This window comes from Nicotiana tomentosiformis, chromosome 2 (assembly GCF_000390325.3).
Source record: "Nicotiana tomentosiformis chromosome 2, ASM39032v3, whole genome shotgun sequence".
Taxonomy (NCBI): Eukaryota; Viridiplantae; Streptophyta; class Magnoliopsida; order Solanales; family Solanaceae; genus Nicotiana; species Nicotiana tomentosiformis.
Genome location: NC_090813.1, coordinates 94,166,366 through 94,181,933, shown reverse-complemented (window position 1 = coordinate 94,181,933; position 15,568 = coordinate 94,166,366). Strand labels below are relative to the sequence as shown.

The window sequence follows — 15,568 nt, the reverse complement described above, 5'->3', positions numbered from 1 at the left end:
TTTTGGATGACTCTGATGACATTTGATTACTTTTGGGCCAGTAATAACTTTAATACTCTTTTTCTTTTATTTTTATTTTCTCCCTCATTATGTATATATATTCATCCCTCTTGTATATATTCTATTCCTCTCGGTTTGTATATTCATTTGCCTTACTTTCAATAGTTTATTTCATAGCTTCTTCATTTTGTTTTCTTAATAGCATAGCCTCTTAGTTACTTTATTAGCTTCTTTTTGATTTGTTAGCTTCTTTTTATGTTTTAGTGAACAATAAGCCTTTGGTTTTCTTAATACTACAGTTCTTTCCAAAGGTGGGTCTTGTGTGAACTGGGTGGCTCTTCTCAACGATAGATGGCGTGACAACCTTCTTAACGGATCGAGTCAGTTTTTGATGATTAGGTAGAAACAAGTAGTATTAATGAATAAATAAGAGTCAATGATGCTTCACTTGGTACCAATACACTTAACTACGCGCTTATGGTTAAAAATAAGTTTTTGTAAAGAAATAGCCCCAGTTAGTGACCTTGTGACTCTTGTATTGACTTAGGCAATCATCGGGTTATTTAGTTGAACCATTAGCGATTTTCAATCTTGAATGCGGTTGTTGTGGGCCCTCGACTCTATTCTCTTTGACAATCCGGTTGTGTGAGAGGTGAGGTATTTTGTTACAATTCTTAGTACCCGTGCGAGTGGTCTAGAACTTGCCCCAAATGTGTTTCTAGGCAAAATTCTAAGTTAGCCTGGCTTGAGAAATGATTGTAGGCTATCCTTGACCCGTTTTGAAACCTTACATGGCCCACCAATGATATCATCCTTAGTAAACCCTTTTGAGCCTAAAGCTGTTTTATTCGATAACCACATTACAAGCCTTTACCGTTTTATAGTGACTCTCTCTTGGCACCCGAACTTTCTTTAGCACTCATGTGATTCAAATGGCAAAAACATAAGTTTGGGGGAGAGACGAGGAGTTTAAAGATGGTCTCAAGGCACAAAAAGAGAAAAGAAATGAAGAAGAGGAAAGGCAAAGAAAAATAATGGAAGAACAAAAGAAAAACACAAAAAGAAAGTGAATAATGTGAAAAGGTTGAAAAGATGCAAAAGAAAGCAAAAGTTCAAAGCATGGAGATAACAAAGAAGGAAAGTATGAATAGCATGACAAAGAAAGAGTGATGTCAAGTCTCTCTAATCCCCCTAAGGAAAAAGAAAATGACTCAAAGAGTCGGCAAAGTAAGAGCCAAAAAGAGAATATGAAGTGCTGAAGGAAAGATGAGCCAATTCCATTCCGATATTTCCCTTCTTAGTCCAAAAGCCTTCATTACATGCCGGAAAAACCCTACATGATTTCAAGCCGAGCGAGATTACCTTAGTGGTGATGTACATGAGGGGCAAGCATATGGTACTTAGAGCCAGGCTTGTGACATTCTTTTGAGAGTGATGAGTGAATCTTTCTCGAGTCATTGAATTGAATTTTTCATTCGTGAGTGAGATGAGCTTCCGGAGAGTATAGGAGGAGGAGTTTGGGATCCACAGTGACCTGCATGAAAGTGCGAGCTTCCTTGATGAACAAAGTCAACCCTTGATGCTCAAGCGTTACATTAGAAACATTTGTGCTTTAACATTCAAATCATAAGCTTGTTAATGATTCATGAGCGTGTGGATAATTGTTGGTCCCAATTGATTTGTGTTTGATTCAACTTAGGCCACCTGAAATAGTCCTTTTCTATAGGAGGTGGGAAATTGCCTTAATTGCTTGAGGACTAGCAAAAGCTTAAGTTTGGGAGAATTGATAAGTAGGGATTTTGACCGCTTATTTGCTCTTTTTTACTTACGTTTTAGCTAAAAAAATGCTTAAAGGTATTCCCGAGAACTAATGAAATGTGCTTTCTTACAGGAATATTGAGAAACGAGCCAAAGAAGTGAAAATCAACTCAAAAAGGAGTAAAATTAGACAAGAACCAAAATAAGGCAAAAAGGGCTACATTGCGGACCGCACAATACTATGTGCGGCCGCAAACTCTGAAGATGCACTGATAGAATTTCTTCACAGAGTGCGGATTGCACAATTATTGTGCGGCCGCAGAAGACTGGATTTAGAGACTTGTAGTTTGGGAGCTTGAAGATGTGCGGACCGCACTATTATTGTGCGGCCGCAGAATGCCAAAATACGGCCGCACTCATAAATGTGTGGTCCGCAGAATGAAGCCCAGATCTAGTCCAAGAGCAAGAGTGCGGCCGCATTCATAAATGTGCGGTCCGTACAATTAGAGTAAGTGCGGCCGCATCTCACTTTTATGCGACCGCAGAAAGCCAACCTGACCGGTCAATCTCAAAGTGCGGACCGCACACATAATTGTGCGGCCGCACAACCTTCGCAGGGATAATTTTGTCAGATATTTTCAACTGGGTATAAATAGATCTTTTTGTCATTTTTAGGTTAAGTTGGGTGCACCTGAACACTTAGAGCCATTTTTATTTATTGTATTGGGTAACTTTGTACTAGTTTAGCATTTAAACATTAGATTTTCTTTCCTTAATCAATTATTATGAATTTTATCTTAGTTTCTTCTTTAATATCTTCATTTTTCATGAGTAGCTAAACCCTTAGCTAGGGTTGCAACCCAACCCTAGTATGGGTACTTCATGGGTGATTGATTTAGGGCTTATTTGTGATTGGGTATATGAATTTTAGCCTAGTTCTTACTTGAATTTCAGAATTGATCGTTGCAAACATTGATTCATGCCTAATTGACTTAGTCTATACTTGAGAAAGTGAGACTAAGTCTAGAAAAACTTGGCTAACAAGAAATTGGGGTGAACTCAAGAAATTGATAGCCCCAATTAAAGGGTCGAATCTAGAGATAGTAAGATCCGACTTGAGCATTTATCACTTGTTTCGTGAGATACCCATTTGGACTTGAGAAAGCCAAATTGGGCAAAATCACTCAAACCATCGAGAGGTATAGAGTGAGTAATTACGTGTGATTGCTATATTATATCCCGATCAACCAAACATGCCCTAAAGCTATAAATTTGTTAGGTAACTAACTAGGCGGAAGTCGCAACCCTAGATCTTTTATAACTTGAAAAACAACCAAAACCAAAAATATTATCTCTTAGCTTTACAATTGCAAGCATTAGTGTAAAAGTAGAAGTAGAAACAACAATTGAAAATGTGAAAGTGTAATCTTAGGCACGTCATACATTCATACTAGGTATATACCTAATCCCACATCAAGCTCCCTGTAGAATCGACCCCGACTCGCGTTGGGCTTTTATTATTGCATCGACCGCCTCGCAACCTAAATTAGTGGTGTTAGTTTGGACGATATCACTCCTCCCCCTTTCTTCTTTAGATACTATTTCATTCTCTTTCTTTTTTTTTTCTTTTTTTCCTACTTGCTACAATTAGTCTCCGGCGCCGAAAAAACTGTTCATCGCCCCAAATTCGAAAGACTATCATGAATCCACCAACCAACTATCTAAACATAGAATCTTAGGTTTAAATTCAAGTCCACTGGTTCAAATTAGAAACCTTCGATCATAGCAATAATGGTATGAATGAATGAAATTGTTGGTTCCGTTGAAAATTTTGGCTGAAGGTGTCATTATGAATTAGTTAGGTAGCAAATATTGATTGTTTTGAGTGGTTTGGGGTGTTGTTTTGGTCTAATTCGAAGCTATCGGTGACCACTGGGTCTCCGACGATCTGATTTTTTCTTGTTTTCCTAATACATGTCTTCTTTTTTATGTAATTTTTCTATCTGGTATTGGTTTTTCCTTTTGCTTAGTATTATTATTGAAGCATTTTAATGGTTAATTAGGATTATTAGTGTAAAACTATGAGTAAGAAAATATTAAAAAAAGAAGAGGAAAGTTAAAAGATTTCTGACGTGGTGCTGACATGGTTTTGACATGGCGCGCGTGTGTAAAACATCTCATATTATGAGACTGGTATTAGTATTTCAGGGGGGAAATAATTCACTCCAAATACGTTTTGGGAGGGGGGGGGGGGGATAAAAAATCACCCGTTTAGTTTAAGTGTTCAAACATATTTTTTGGACAAGTTTAATGGGGTGTTTATGTATTTTGCCTATTTATTTTGATCTACAACATCTCCCTTATTCTCTTTTAATTGACTACTAGCATCATAAGGAGTGCTTACAGGTACCACATCAAAACAATCAATTTTTTTAAGAATTCTTTCAACATAATGTTCTTGAATCAATATCAAGAAATTGCCATCTCTTATAATTTTCATGCCTAAAATAACACTATCTTCTCCCATGTCTTTCGTCTCAAAATTAGAAGACAAGAAAAATTTGGTTTTATGTACCAAATCAAGACTAGAACTAAAAAGCATGTCATCCACATAAAAGCAAATAATAACACATGTACCATCTACATATTTTGTATAAACACACTTATCTACTTTAATTGATGAAAAATCATCATTAATCAATACTTGATCAAAATTTTCATGCCAATGTTTAGGTTCTCGCTTTACACCATACATAGATTTTGGCAATTTACATACTTTGTTTTCTTGGCCAGACACTAGACAACCCTCAGGTTGCTCTATGTAAACTTTCTCTTTTAAATCACTATTTAAAAATATAATTTTAACATCCATTTGGTGAATAAAAAATTTATAAATAGAAGCCAAGGCAAGTAAAACACGAGTTGAGAAAATTCTAGTTACAGAAGCATAAGTATCAAAATAATCAATATTTTGCTTTTATGTAAAACCTTTTGCAACAAGTCTAGCTTTGTATTTATCAATGGAACCATCCGGATTGAGTTTCTTCTTAAAAATCCATTTACAACCAATGGGTTTAGCTCCCGGAGGTAAATCAACTAAAATCCAAGTTTTATTTTGTAAAATTGAATTTAATTCTACATCAATAGCTTCTTTCCAAAATGATGCATCAAACAAAGAAATTGCCTCAGAATATGTCAAAGAATCATTATCCACAAGATAAGTATAAAAATCATTACCAAAAGATTTCCGTTCCTTAGTCTTTTGCTTCTTCTTAATTCCTCACTTTCAAAATCATTTTTAATAATATGAACACGAGTAATACAATCACTTGGAATAATAGGAGCATCACAATATTCTCAAATTTTAAAGGAAAAATATTTTTTTTTTAAATCAGCATTTTTTGTTTCAACAATAGTATTGTGTTCAAGCACATCACTTTTGATTACTAAAAATTTATATGGTGCACCACTTTCAGCATACCCAATAAACATACAATTAGATATTTTGGATCCTATTTTTCTTTTTTTAGGATCGGGTAACATAACTTTAGCAAGGCACCCCCACACTTTCAAATATTTCAAGTTAGGGGGATGGCCTTTTCACAACTCATAAGGCATTTTACCCGTTTTCTTATAGGGAATCCTATTTTGTAAATGACAAGCAGATAAAATGGCTTCCCCCCAAAGATTATCCGGAGCACCAGAACTAACAAGCATGCTATTCATCATTTCCTTTAAGGTCCTATTTTTTCTTTCCGCTACACCATTTGATTGTGAAGAATATAGCGGAGTTATCTCGTGAATTATGTCTTCTTTCTCACAATAATCATTCAACAAAATAAATTCACCACCTCTATCGGATATAACTCTTTTGATTTTCTTATCAAATTAATTTTCTACTTCATATTTATAAATTAAAAACCTATCAAAGGCTTCATCTTTATTTCTCAACAAATAAACTTTTGTATATCTAGAAAAATCGTCTATAAAAGTCACATAATATATTTTCCCTCCTCTGGTAATAGTTTGTTTCAAGTCTCCTAAATCAGTATGGATTAAACTTAATGATTCAGATTATCTAAACACAGAAGCACACGATTTCTTAGTTTGTTTAGCTTCGGCACAAACTTCACACTTATCAATATTTGAATAATTAATATTTGAAATGAGACCTTCAAAATCCATTTTCTTAATATAAGGTAAACTAACATGTCCTAATCTAGCATGTCATAAATTAAAAGAATCAATCAAGTAAGCAGAAGAACTAGCATTTTCATTCATAACATTATGTACAAATAAGCCATGGCTATAATAACCCTTGCCAACAAAATTATTACTCTTGGTCAACACGACCTTATCAGATTCAAAAGAAACCTTCACCCCCAGTTTTTCAAATAATCCCACAGAGACCAAATTGGCTCGGATACTAGGAACATGCAACACATCATTCAATGCCAAAGATTTGCCAGATGTGAGTTTGAGAAGAATTTTGCCTTTTCTAAGAACTTGAGCGGTCCTTGAGTCACCAAGATATACAGCTTCTTCTCCTTCCTCAACTTGAGTGTAAGACACAGAGTCTTTTTTGTTAGCATATATGTGCCTAGAAGCATCAACGTCTAACACCTAATCTTTCACATTGGCCACAAGGTTTATTTGGGAAACAACTGCAGCAATTACGTCATCCTCTTTGGCTTCAGTTAAATTTATTTTAGCCTTAACGGGATTATAATTCCCAGCCCTTTTCCGACATTGAGCAGCATGGTGGCCAGGTTTGCCACACACAAAGCAGTTGCCTTTTTTCTTGAAGGTTTGATTGTTGATTTTGGGCTTATAACCATTTCTTTTATCGTACCTGTTGTTTGATTTGTTCTGCCGCATGTTATCCTCCACAAGGTTAGCTCTTGTAGCAATATCCTTTTCTTAGTCAGTAACAGCTTGTTTGCGGTTGGTATTTTTAATTATAATGTGCTTGACCAAGTCCTTCAGTGACAATTGCTTGTGTTTGTGCTTCAATTGTTGTTTGTATTCACTCCAAGATTTGAGAAGTTTTTCTATAAGCATACCAGCAGCAAGCTGTTCGGGCAGAGAGATTTCTTCAGATTTGAGATCTTCAATCAGCTTGTGATATTCGTTGATTTGTGCAGTTATGTCCTTGTCCTCCTTCATCTCCCACTTGTAGTAGTTTTCAATGACAAACTTTGGTTTGGTAGCGTCTTCAGAAGTGTACTTTGTTATCATTGACTCCCAAATTTCTTTTGCCTCCTTGTAGGAAATGTAGACATCGAATAATTCGTTAGAAAGAGTAGAAATTGTAGTATGTCTACATACCTTATTAGCATGAATCCATTGATCCATCTAAATGGAAGATGCTTTAGTTGGCTTAGGATCAGTAAGTGCGAAAGCAACTCCATGCATATCCAAAATAGAATGCACGTGTTCCTGCCAGCGCTTAAAACTATTTTCACCAAAAACCTCAATTTTCGAAATATCAGGAAAAGGTTTGGCATAGGTAATTGGTGATGGAACAATAATATAAACAGTTGGTGCAGCGAGTGTAGTAGCATCAACAGCAACATTAGCAGCGTTATTCTCCATAATAACAACGTGGAACTACCCTTAAGATTGTTGGAAAAACTATTGAATTATGGAGAATAAGATTTAGCTTGAGGCGTGTCAAGGAAACTGTCCTTGAGGATATTTCGCCCACACCATGATGAATAAAATTAGACGTATCTCCCAAGATTCAACAAGCTCCTTTAGTATAACTATGAGCAGAAACAACAAAGATTGAATAATAGAAAACCCAACACAAAAGAAAGAGGAGAAAATACTTTCTTAGTTTTTTTCCTAGTCTTTCAAAGTGACCACACAAAGGACTTATATAGTCCAAAAAAATGAAATGCACCATCTGATCAAAACGTCCCAGCCATAAAGGCTCTTCAAAAGTTTATACGTTAAAATCATAAGCCATTAAGGCTATCAAATGGCCAATTGAGTTTTCAATAGTAACGTTCAAATTAGCATTCAATATTCAGATTTATTTTGTCCCAATTGAATTCAAAATTAAATTAATTTTCTGTTACAAATATATATATAAAATAGTTAATATAATAATGACTCATTAATATAATAGTAAGAAAATGAACCTAGACATAGTTTTGGAATATTTCTTTTTGAGATATCAAAAGTATTTTTCTATCAGCGACTAACTAAATGAAGAATAAGCTATAGACACATAACATGCTTGGTATTAATTCTAAATGAATCCAAATTCGTCGAATCACTCATGTTATAATCTTATACATTCTTGATTTTCCCGTTTGGTCATCCAGTTTATGTTCTTCAAATAACATTCGGACCGATTGACTCTATGAAATTATGTCGATACTGTCACGGATAAAGGTGGCAAATGGATACATATGGTCAAATTTTGAGTGGGTCGAAACGGGTGAAGTTATTGGAGGGATCATAATTCAATTAGTCTAAAGTTTGACTATTGGTTATGTAACACCCCAAAGGTTTAATTAATATTTGCATTCTCAATTGAACATCTTTATAATGAAGATCGATTTTACGTCATACTTCCTAAACGTTAATTTGACAATATATAACAATTTCTTACTTTAGGTTGTATTAATATTGACAAAGAAGTTCTATGGTATTTCTATGTGTAACACTTAATATTATTTTGATTAATTGCTATTAAATACATTAGATATTTAAGGTTTTGGGCTGCCAGCCATTTTGTATTTATCCAAAGAAGAAAAGTTGAGCAGCCACCTTTTGTTCATCATCGTCTATCCTTAATGACCTCCTCTTATAGTTTATTCTTTCATGCCAAAGAAAACCCCTACCATCTCCCCTTCTTATCACCTAAAATACTTCATGATAATCATCAAAAAATTTTACTAAACCAACCAGCAAAACTCGTTCTTGGTGAAGCTCAAGTTGCTCCTCTCTTTTGTGGTAAGTTACTAAACCCGTTTTAACACTAGATAACTATTAGTGTTTTCTTCGTATCTTCTTCTATAAGGATCTGTTTTAAGTGGTCCAAGCTTTTCTGGAAAGATATTTCATAGATCTATAGCTCTTATTCAGGCATCAAAACCTGATTTGTCTTTTATTTACCCAAAAATGGGTGATGAAGTACAGGGCAGGTGCTGCCCAGATTTTCTATTTTACAAATCCTTCTTGTACTACTGTTAGTAATTTTAGCATAACTTTTTGCACAAAACTGATATGGGGGTGATTCAAGATTTTCTGAAATTGTAAGATATATATCTACAACTGTAATGAGGACCACACAGTCTACTTTGTCCATTTTCATCTTCAAAACTGAGTCACAATACAAGACAGTGATACTGTCCAGAATTTTTGTTTAAAATATTTTGGGTAATTTGCACCAATATCATGTTTAGTTTGACATGTTAAATCACTGAACTTATATAGATATTTGATTATGTATTTAAGGTATATATACCCTTGTAAAATCTAAGGGGAAGTGTTTGAGAAAGTGGACAGATTTGGTTTGTCTATGGCGTAGACGATTCGAACTTGCTCAAGTTGTGGTTGAACTGTTTTGTAGTAAAACACCAAGGTTTATGTATATACTTTGTACTCTTTTTACTTGCTGGAATATTTTGAAATAACCTGATACTTTATTTTTATTTTTGTCTTCAATTTATATCGTTGTATTCGTGTTATATAAAGTATTGTAAGATATTCACTAAACCGCCCACTCGTACGGATTTGCTTGATTATTTTGCATTCTTGTTGGTACTTTGTCCTTCTTGTGGAAGTGACTTTTTCACTCATCTTGGCATGCCTCTTGATTCGGATCTTTTGCCATCTTGACTTTGGATTTGTAGTTCGTCTTAAATTATGGAACTTGTTCGTGTTAAGTACGAACTAGGAAGCCATTTTTAATATCGTTCTTGATTCTCTTGACTATTGGGTTTTGACCCTACTTGATTTGGGACTTTGGTCCACCTTGATATCTCATTACGCTTAGTGTGATGGCATGACGTACATATTGGACGAAAAATAAATATTTGACAAACTCTTTTGGATTGATAGTATACGCTTTCTCGACTCTTGAATCTTGAACATTGTTATTGATATTTAAAAATACTTCAAGGTTTGACATTTGATAATTTTGATATATTTGTTCACTTGTTTTAAATTATGTTTAATTTGAGCTACCTATGACTGAAAAAAAAATTGGAGTATTTAATGGCTCCAAGCCCAAAGTTTATACGGCACTAAGCTTTATGCTTAGTGATAGTTGTTTTCTATCGTAGGTAATGTATGGGAAGAGAGTTGAAAACGGACTTATGAAGTAGTCTTTTTTGGGAGCAGTTATGGAGATCACATTTGCATATGCACCTAGATTTTGTATAGGTTTGGGACTTGTACATGATCTATATGTCACACTCATGTACGTTATTTTGGAGGCTTGTTGGATCTTAAGACCAAAATCTTGTAACTTGAATTTGGTAATAACTCAAGTCTTGTAATATGTTGAATCTACACTGTCTTGTAAAAATGTACAAAGGAGAAGACTAGTTTTATTTTTTTTACTCGCTAGTTTGAAATTTATGTACAATATGAACATGCAGTGATGTTGAACGAAAAGTATAATTTTGTTAGGAAGTTGCTTAACGTGTTGATTATTCAAGAAGGGTTATATCACCTTATGTTGATATTTTGACATAGTATTTTATTTTTAAAAAAATATTATGAAGTGTATTTTTAAAAACAAAAATATTGCACTTTGAACCTTTATCGAATAGGCCTATTTTCGCTTCTAAATTATTCTAAATATCTTTTTGGATTAATATCTTCTTAATGTTGTAAGTAGTAAATTAGATTTATTTCGTAAGTAGCATCCTCCCAAAGGGGTTGCTACATGTTAAGGTAAAATGAGTCAATTGTGTCGTAACCTTACTTGCTCAATGTGACACAACCTCTCCTCTTCTTCTTTTTACCAAGTTCTTCCAAATTGATAAAATTTCAATCTCAAATTTTTTATTTTATATGGTCAAGTTTGAGTTTTGACCCATTGGGTTACATTTTTTGACATGTTTACTAGACATCATTTCAAGTTCAACTCGGTCAAGTCAAAAGATGGATCATAAATCATCTTGTTTAAGTTTAGACAGGTTGCACAAATTACGTAATTGTTGATTCGTAGTCCATGTGCATTGGCTAGAACATAACCTAATTTCTGCCGATTAAAAAGAAATAGAATAAGGTGTTTTTAAGTGGAATCCATTGGTTTCCAGTTTGCATTTGTTTGCTTTTGCAACTAGTGTGAAAGATGTTTCCTTTTCAGTTCAAAGTGTTTGCAACTATCGATATTTGGATTACATAGGAAGTTTTAAAAAAAGTAGGATCTTGCTTGTCAATGTTTTCTTTATTACAGACTGTAAAGGGTCGTTTGGTATGAGAGTATAAGGTGGGATAATGTGTAGGATTAAATTTATACTCTGTTTGGTTGGCGAGGATAAATTTATACCTCCAACCAAACAAGATATAAATTTAATCTCAGACTTAATCAAGGATATTCCATCGTGTCCCACCTTATCCCATCAAATGTGGGATTATTTTATCTCATCTCTTATGTGGTATAAATTAGTCATGAGATTATAATTCCAGCCGAAATAATTTAGTCCGCGTACCGAACGATAAGGGCATTGCCAACTCAAGTTCATCTGGCTTTAGTACCTGGTATGATGCGACTAACCAAAGCTAGGAACACATAACGTGCTTGGTATTGATTCTGGTATAGGTGTCAAAATCATATCATGTTTTTGTAACTCCGCCCATTCCATCCAAGTTAACACGGATTGGTTATAACTCGTTTGTTGATTTGATCCAACGGACTGAACGCAAAATGACTCATTAAATTATTGGGTCAAAACAATGTAGAAAATATAACTTGAATCCAAATATATTAAAAATTATTTTAACTTGAAAGCAGGGGTGGAATCAAGGTGGCCGAAGGGGATTCACCCTTTGCCAGAAAAGTATACTCTTTATACAAGGTTAAAATTAATTTTTATGACATGTATTAGATGTTAAATCACCTTGACTTTTCGTGTATTGTATTAGATATTTTGTGTATTTACTTTTTTATATTTTAAATTTTCTTTATAAAAATTCCGACTCCGTCACTATTTGAAAGTTGGAAAGAACTTAAGTTAATGATTTAAGAAAAATACATTAGCTTTTATAATTTTTCACTAAAAGGAAAATTAAAAAGGATGATATTTTAAGTCATTTTGAAAAGGTTGAGCTATGACCAGTTGATTGATCTCTATTAACCCAACTCATTTAAACCAAACAAATTCTGGACGAACTGGGTCAGTTTCTGTTTATGGAGTTTATCCCGCTATAACTCAACTTTTTAATTTATGCTGCGTGAAAAGAAATAGAATAAGGTGTATTTAAATTGAACCTGTAGTAGGTCTTGATTATGCTGACTTATATTGGAATACTTAAATTACATAAGTGTATAGGTCGAAATTTGCCCCAGAATATTTGGGGCAAGGTACCATTGAGGAAAGAGTCAGTCGAGATCGACCAGAAAGCAGCGAGACTCGTGGTCGAGATGTCAACAATGGTCGAGGTCGAGCACCGCATATAGAGCTATAACAGCTAGTTTTAAGAATATGATATTAAAGAGAATATTCTAATGGATATTCTCTGCACTTGTACTATTAGGGTTTGTTAGGGATATATCATATATAAAAAGAAAAAAAAGACAATGAGTGGGGGCGGAGGCATGTGATATTCATTTGATAAGAACACACTTTTGAGAAAAGATTCTTTTTCTTATAAAGATACAAACACTACCTTTTCATCAAGATTCTTGTTCATATTATTCCACACTTTTCCATCAGAACCGAGAATAATTCGAACATTCTAGGATTTATCTGTCACTCATCATTGTCAGGAGAAACAATCATCTAGTTCATCCTTTATTGGGTGAACCACTTCTCCTATTTTCTTAAATGTCATTTATTGTTATTTATTGTTTATTGTTAGTTCTCCCTTCATTATTGCTCATACTTTTTGGAACAATTAATGCATGTTGTTGTCAACCCACTGCAAGATCTGTCTAACATTATTCACGTTTTCGGAACTCACATCTAGAGATATTATTATTAACTAAGTTTAACCCATTATTATATAAACTCAATTATTTTAGCCGAAAGTTATAGTTTTTGGTCAAACAATTTGGCGTCGTCTGTGGGGATTTCCTAGTTAGATTTTTAGTTTCTTCTAGATCGATAACTAACACGGATCGTGAATGTAAAAAAAAAAAAAGCAAGAACAAGATTTGCTTTCTTTGTATGCACAAATCCAATATGGCAGGTAACAGAGAAGAAAGAACGAGAATAATAAGTGACCTCCCAACCAACCTCATAAACGTCATCAATGAGAGCTGTGAAACAGCGGACGAAGACGCAACGCTCAATGCCTCCTCTAGGCGAGATGGGTCACCCCTCTCCACTGCAGCATCACAAAATCTTTTGGTAAGGGAGCTTCCACATCTGTGGGGGAAGAGACGCCCCCAGCTGTAAAAAAGCTCCTTGAAGCATGGCTAACTGATACGCTAACTGGCGTCCTCAACAAGTCCGCCCGAGATGCGGCTGTGGAAAATGCAAGGATTTGCACTGTGCAACAGGCGAACGAACAGTATGACCAACTCCCTCCACCTCCAACAACAAGTATTACTCACAACGTCATTGATAATGCAGGTGATACTCCGAGATCAAATGAAAGAACACCAAGAAAGGGTCGATAAAATTTCGGGCGCCCCCAAACTGTTGCCGAAGAGAGACACCGGCCGATTTGTCGAGCAGTCATTCAGTGACGATGCAGCCCTGCATGCCATACCGAAGACCTTCAAAATGCCGCCCTAAGTAAAAATATATGATGGCACGACCGACCCTGAAGATCATGTGACTCACTACGTCACCACCGTGAAAGGCAATGATCTCACCAAAGAACAAGTATCCTCCATTTTGTTGACGAAATTCGGTGAAACCCTCATAGGAAAAGCGTTGACATGGTATTCACAACTACCTGCGCGCTACGTTGAAACTTTCGAAGAGATGGCCGACAAGTTCGTAACGGCCCATGCTAGGGCCAAGAAAGTTGAGGCAAGAGTGAACGACATATTTGCTATTAAGCAGTCTCCGGGAGAGGGACTGAGGGACTTCCTCGCCCGTTTCAACCGAGTAAGGATGACCCTACCGAATGTGTCAGAAGGGATGGCAGTCGCAACCTTCCAAAACGGGCTGAGCAGGGACGGTTCGGGGGCGACTAGAAAGCTATTGAGTCGACTGATGAAGTATCCCCCAACCACTTAGGATGAAATACACAACGTATATTATGCCGAGGTTCGAGTAGATGAGGACAATCTCAATGGACCAACTCATTGACTGACCTCGGTACAGGCTGGATCCAGAAAAGATCGAAGAAATGATACCAAAAGGGACCTCACTGCTTCACGGCCCAACAGGGAATGACATCAACCATATGTTAGAGCGGTCGTTGCACCCTCCTCCCGCCACGAAGAAGGAACACCCAGATCAAGCACAGGGACTCACCAGAACAAAATAGATATGCCTCATTTATTATCCGCTCACAACTTTTGTGTGTCACCTACAGAAATAGTCTACGCCTTGGAGAAGCTCGGACCAAAGGTGAAGTGGCCACAAAAGATGAAGTCAGAACCGAGTACCAAAAAATTGGACGCCATTTGCAAGTTCCATCAAGAACGAGGGCACAAAACCGAAGATTGCATCGCCCTAAGGCAGGAGGTCGTAAACATGTTATGACAGGGACACCTCAAAGAGTTGTTGAGCGACCCGGGAAGGACCAACTTTGCCAGAGGACGCGAATAACATCAAGGACCACTGAAACCGCCCTCACCGACCTGCACCATCCACATGATCATCGGTGGCGACGAAGATGCTTCCATCAACAACGTAAAGTTCACCACTACCCACAAGCTCAAACAGTCAATCACCCGCAAGCGGTACGACGAACTAGAAGAAAGTATCATCTTCGATAAGTCAGATACTAACGGTTTGGGTTTCCCTCACTATGATGCCCTTGTTATTACTTTACAAATTTTAGATACAGCTGTGAGACGCATTATGGGAGACGATGGGAGTGGCGCGTGCATTATCCACCCTCAAGTACTTGTACAAATGAAACTCAAAGATAAGATAGTGTCGCGTTGCATCACGCTAACTAGTTTTAACAATGCAGTTGAGCGAATATCATGTGAAATCACGCTCCCCGTTCTGGCCGATGGCGTCACTTTGGAGACCACGTTCCACATTATGGACCAAGACACATCGTACAATGCCATAATAGGGCGATCATGGATACACACAATGAAGTCTATCCCCTTCAGCTTATACCAGGTCATCAAATTCCCGACTCTCTGGGGGGATATTCAACATACGAGGGGAACAACGCACATCCCAAGAATGCTACCGCATTGCCCTAGAATGCACGGTCACTCAACAAACGAAGGAAAAAAAGAGGCATAGCAATCAACAGGGTCGAGGTAGATATGTGATGATAGCGAAGACGTCATCAGAGACCCCGATATGGTCGAAGCTACGGAATAGACCATAGAAGACCTCGACCCCGTTCAATTAGACACCAACGATCACAGGAAGAAAGCTTACATCGGCTGCAAATTTCAGGAACTAGGTAAATTCCATCAGTTCTTAACTACTAATGCAAATTTATTTGCTTTCAGCCATGCATATATGCCGGGTAT

At 36.2% G+C, this 15,568-nt stretch overlaps 1 long non-coding RNA gene across 1 annotated transcript; it reads left to right on the top strand.

Moving 5' to 3' along the window:
- Positions 1 to 8,533: 8,533 nt before the first annotated feature.
- On the top strand, positions 8,534 to 10,412 carry LOC117276663 (uncharacterized). Its single transcript, XR_004506933.2, has 2 exons — positions 8,534 to 8,724; positions 10,059 to 10,412. It is a non-coding gene; the product is annotated as an uncharacterized lncRNA (long non-coding RNA).
- The last annotated feature ends 5,156 nt before the right edge of the window (positions 10,413 to 15,568 follow it).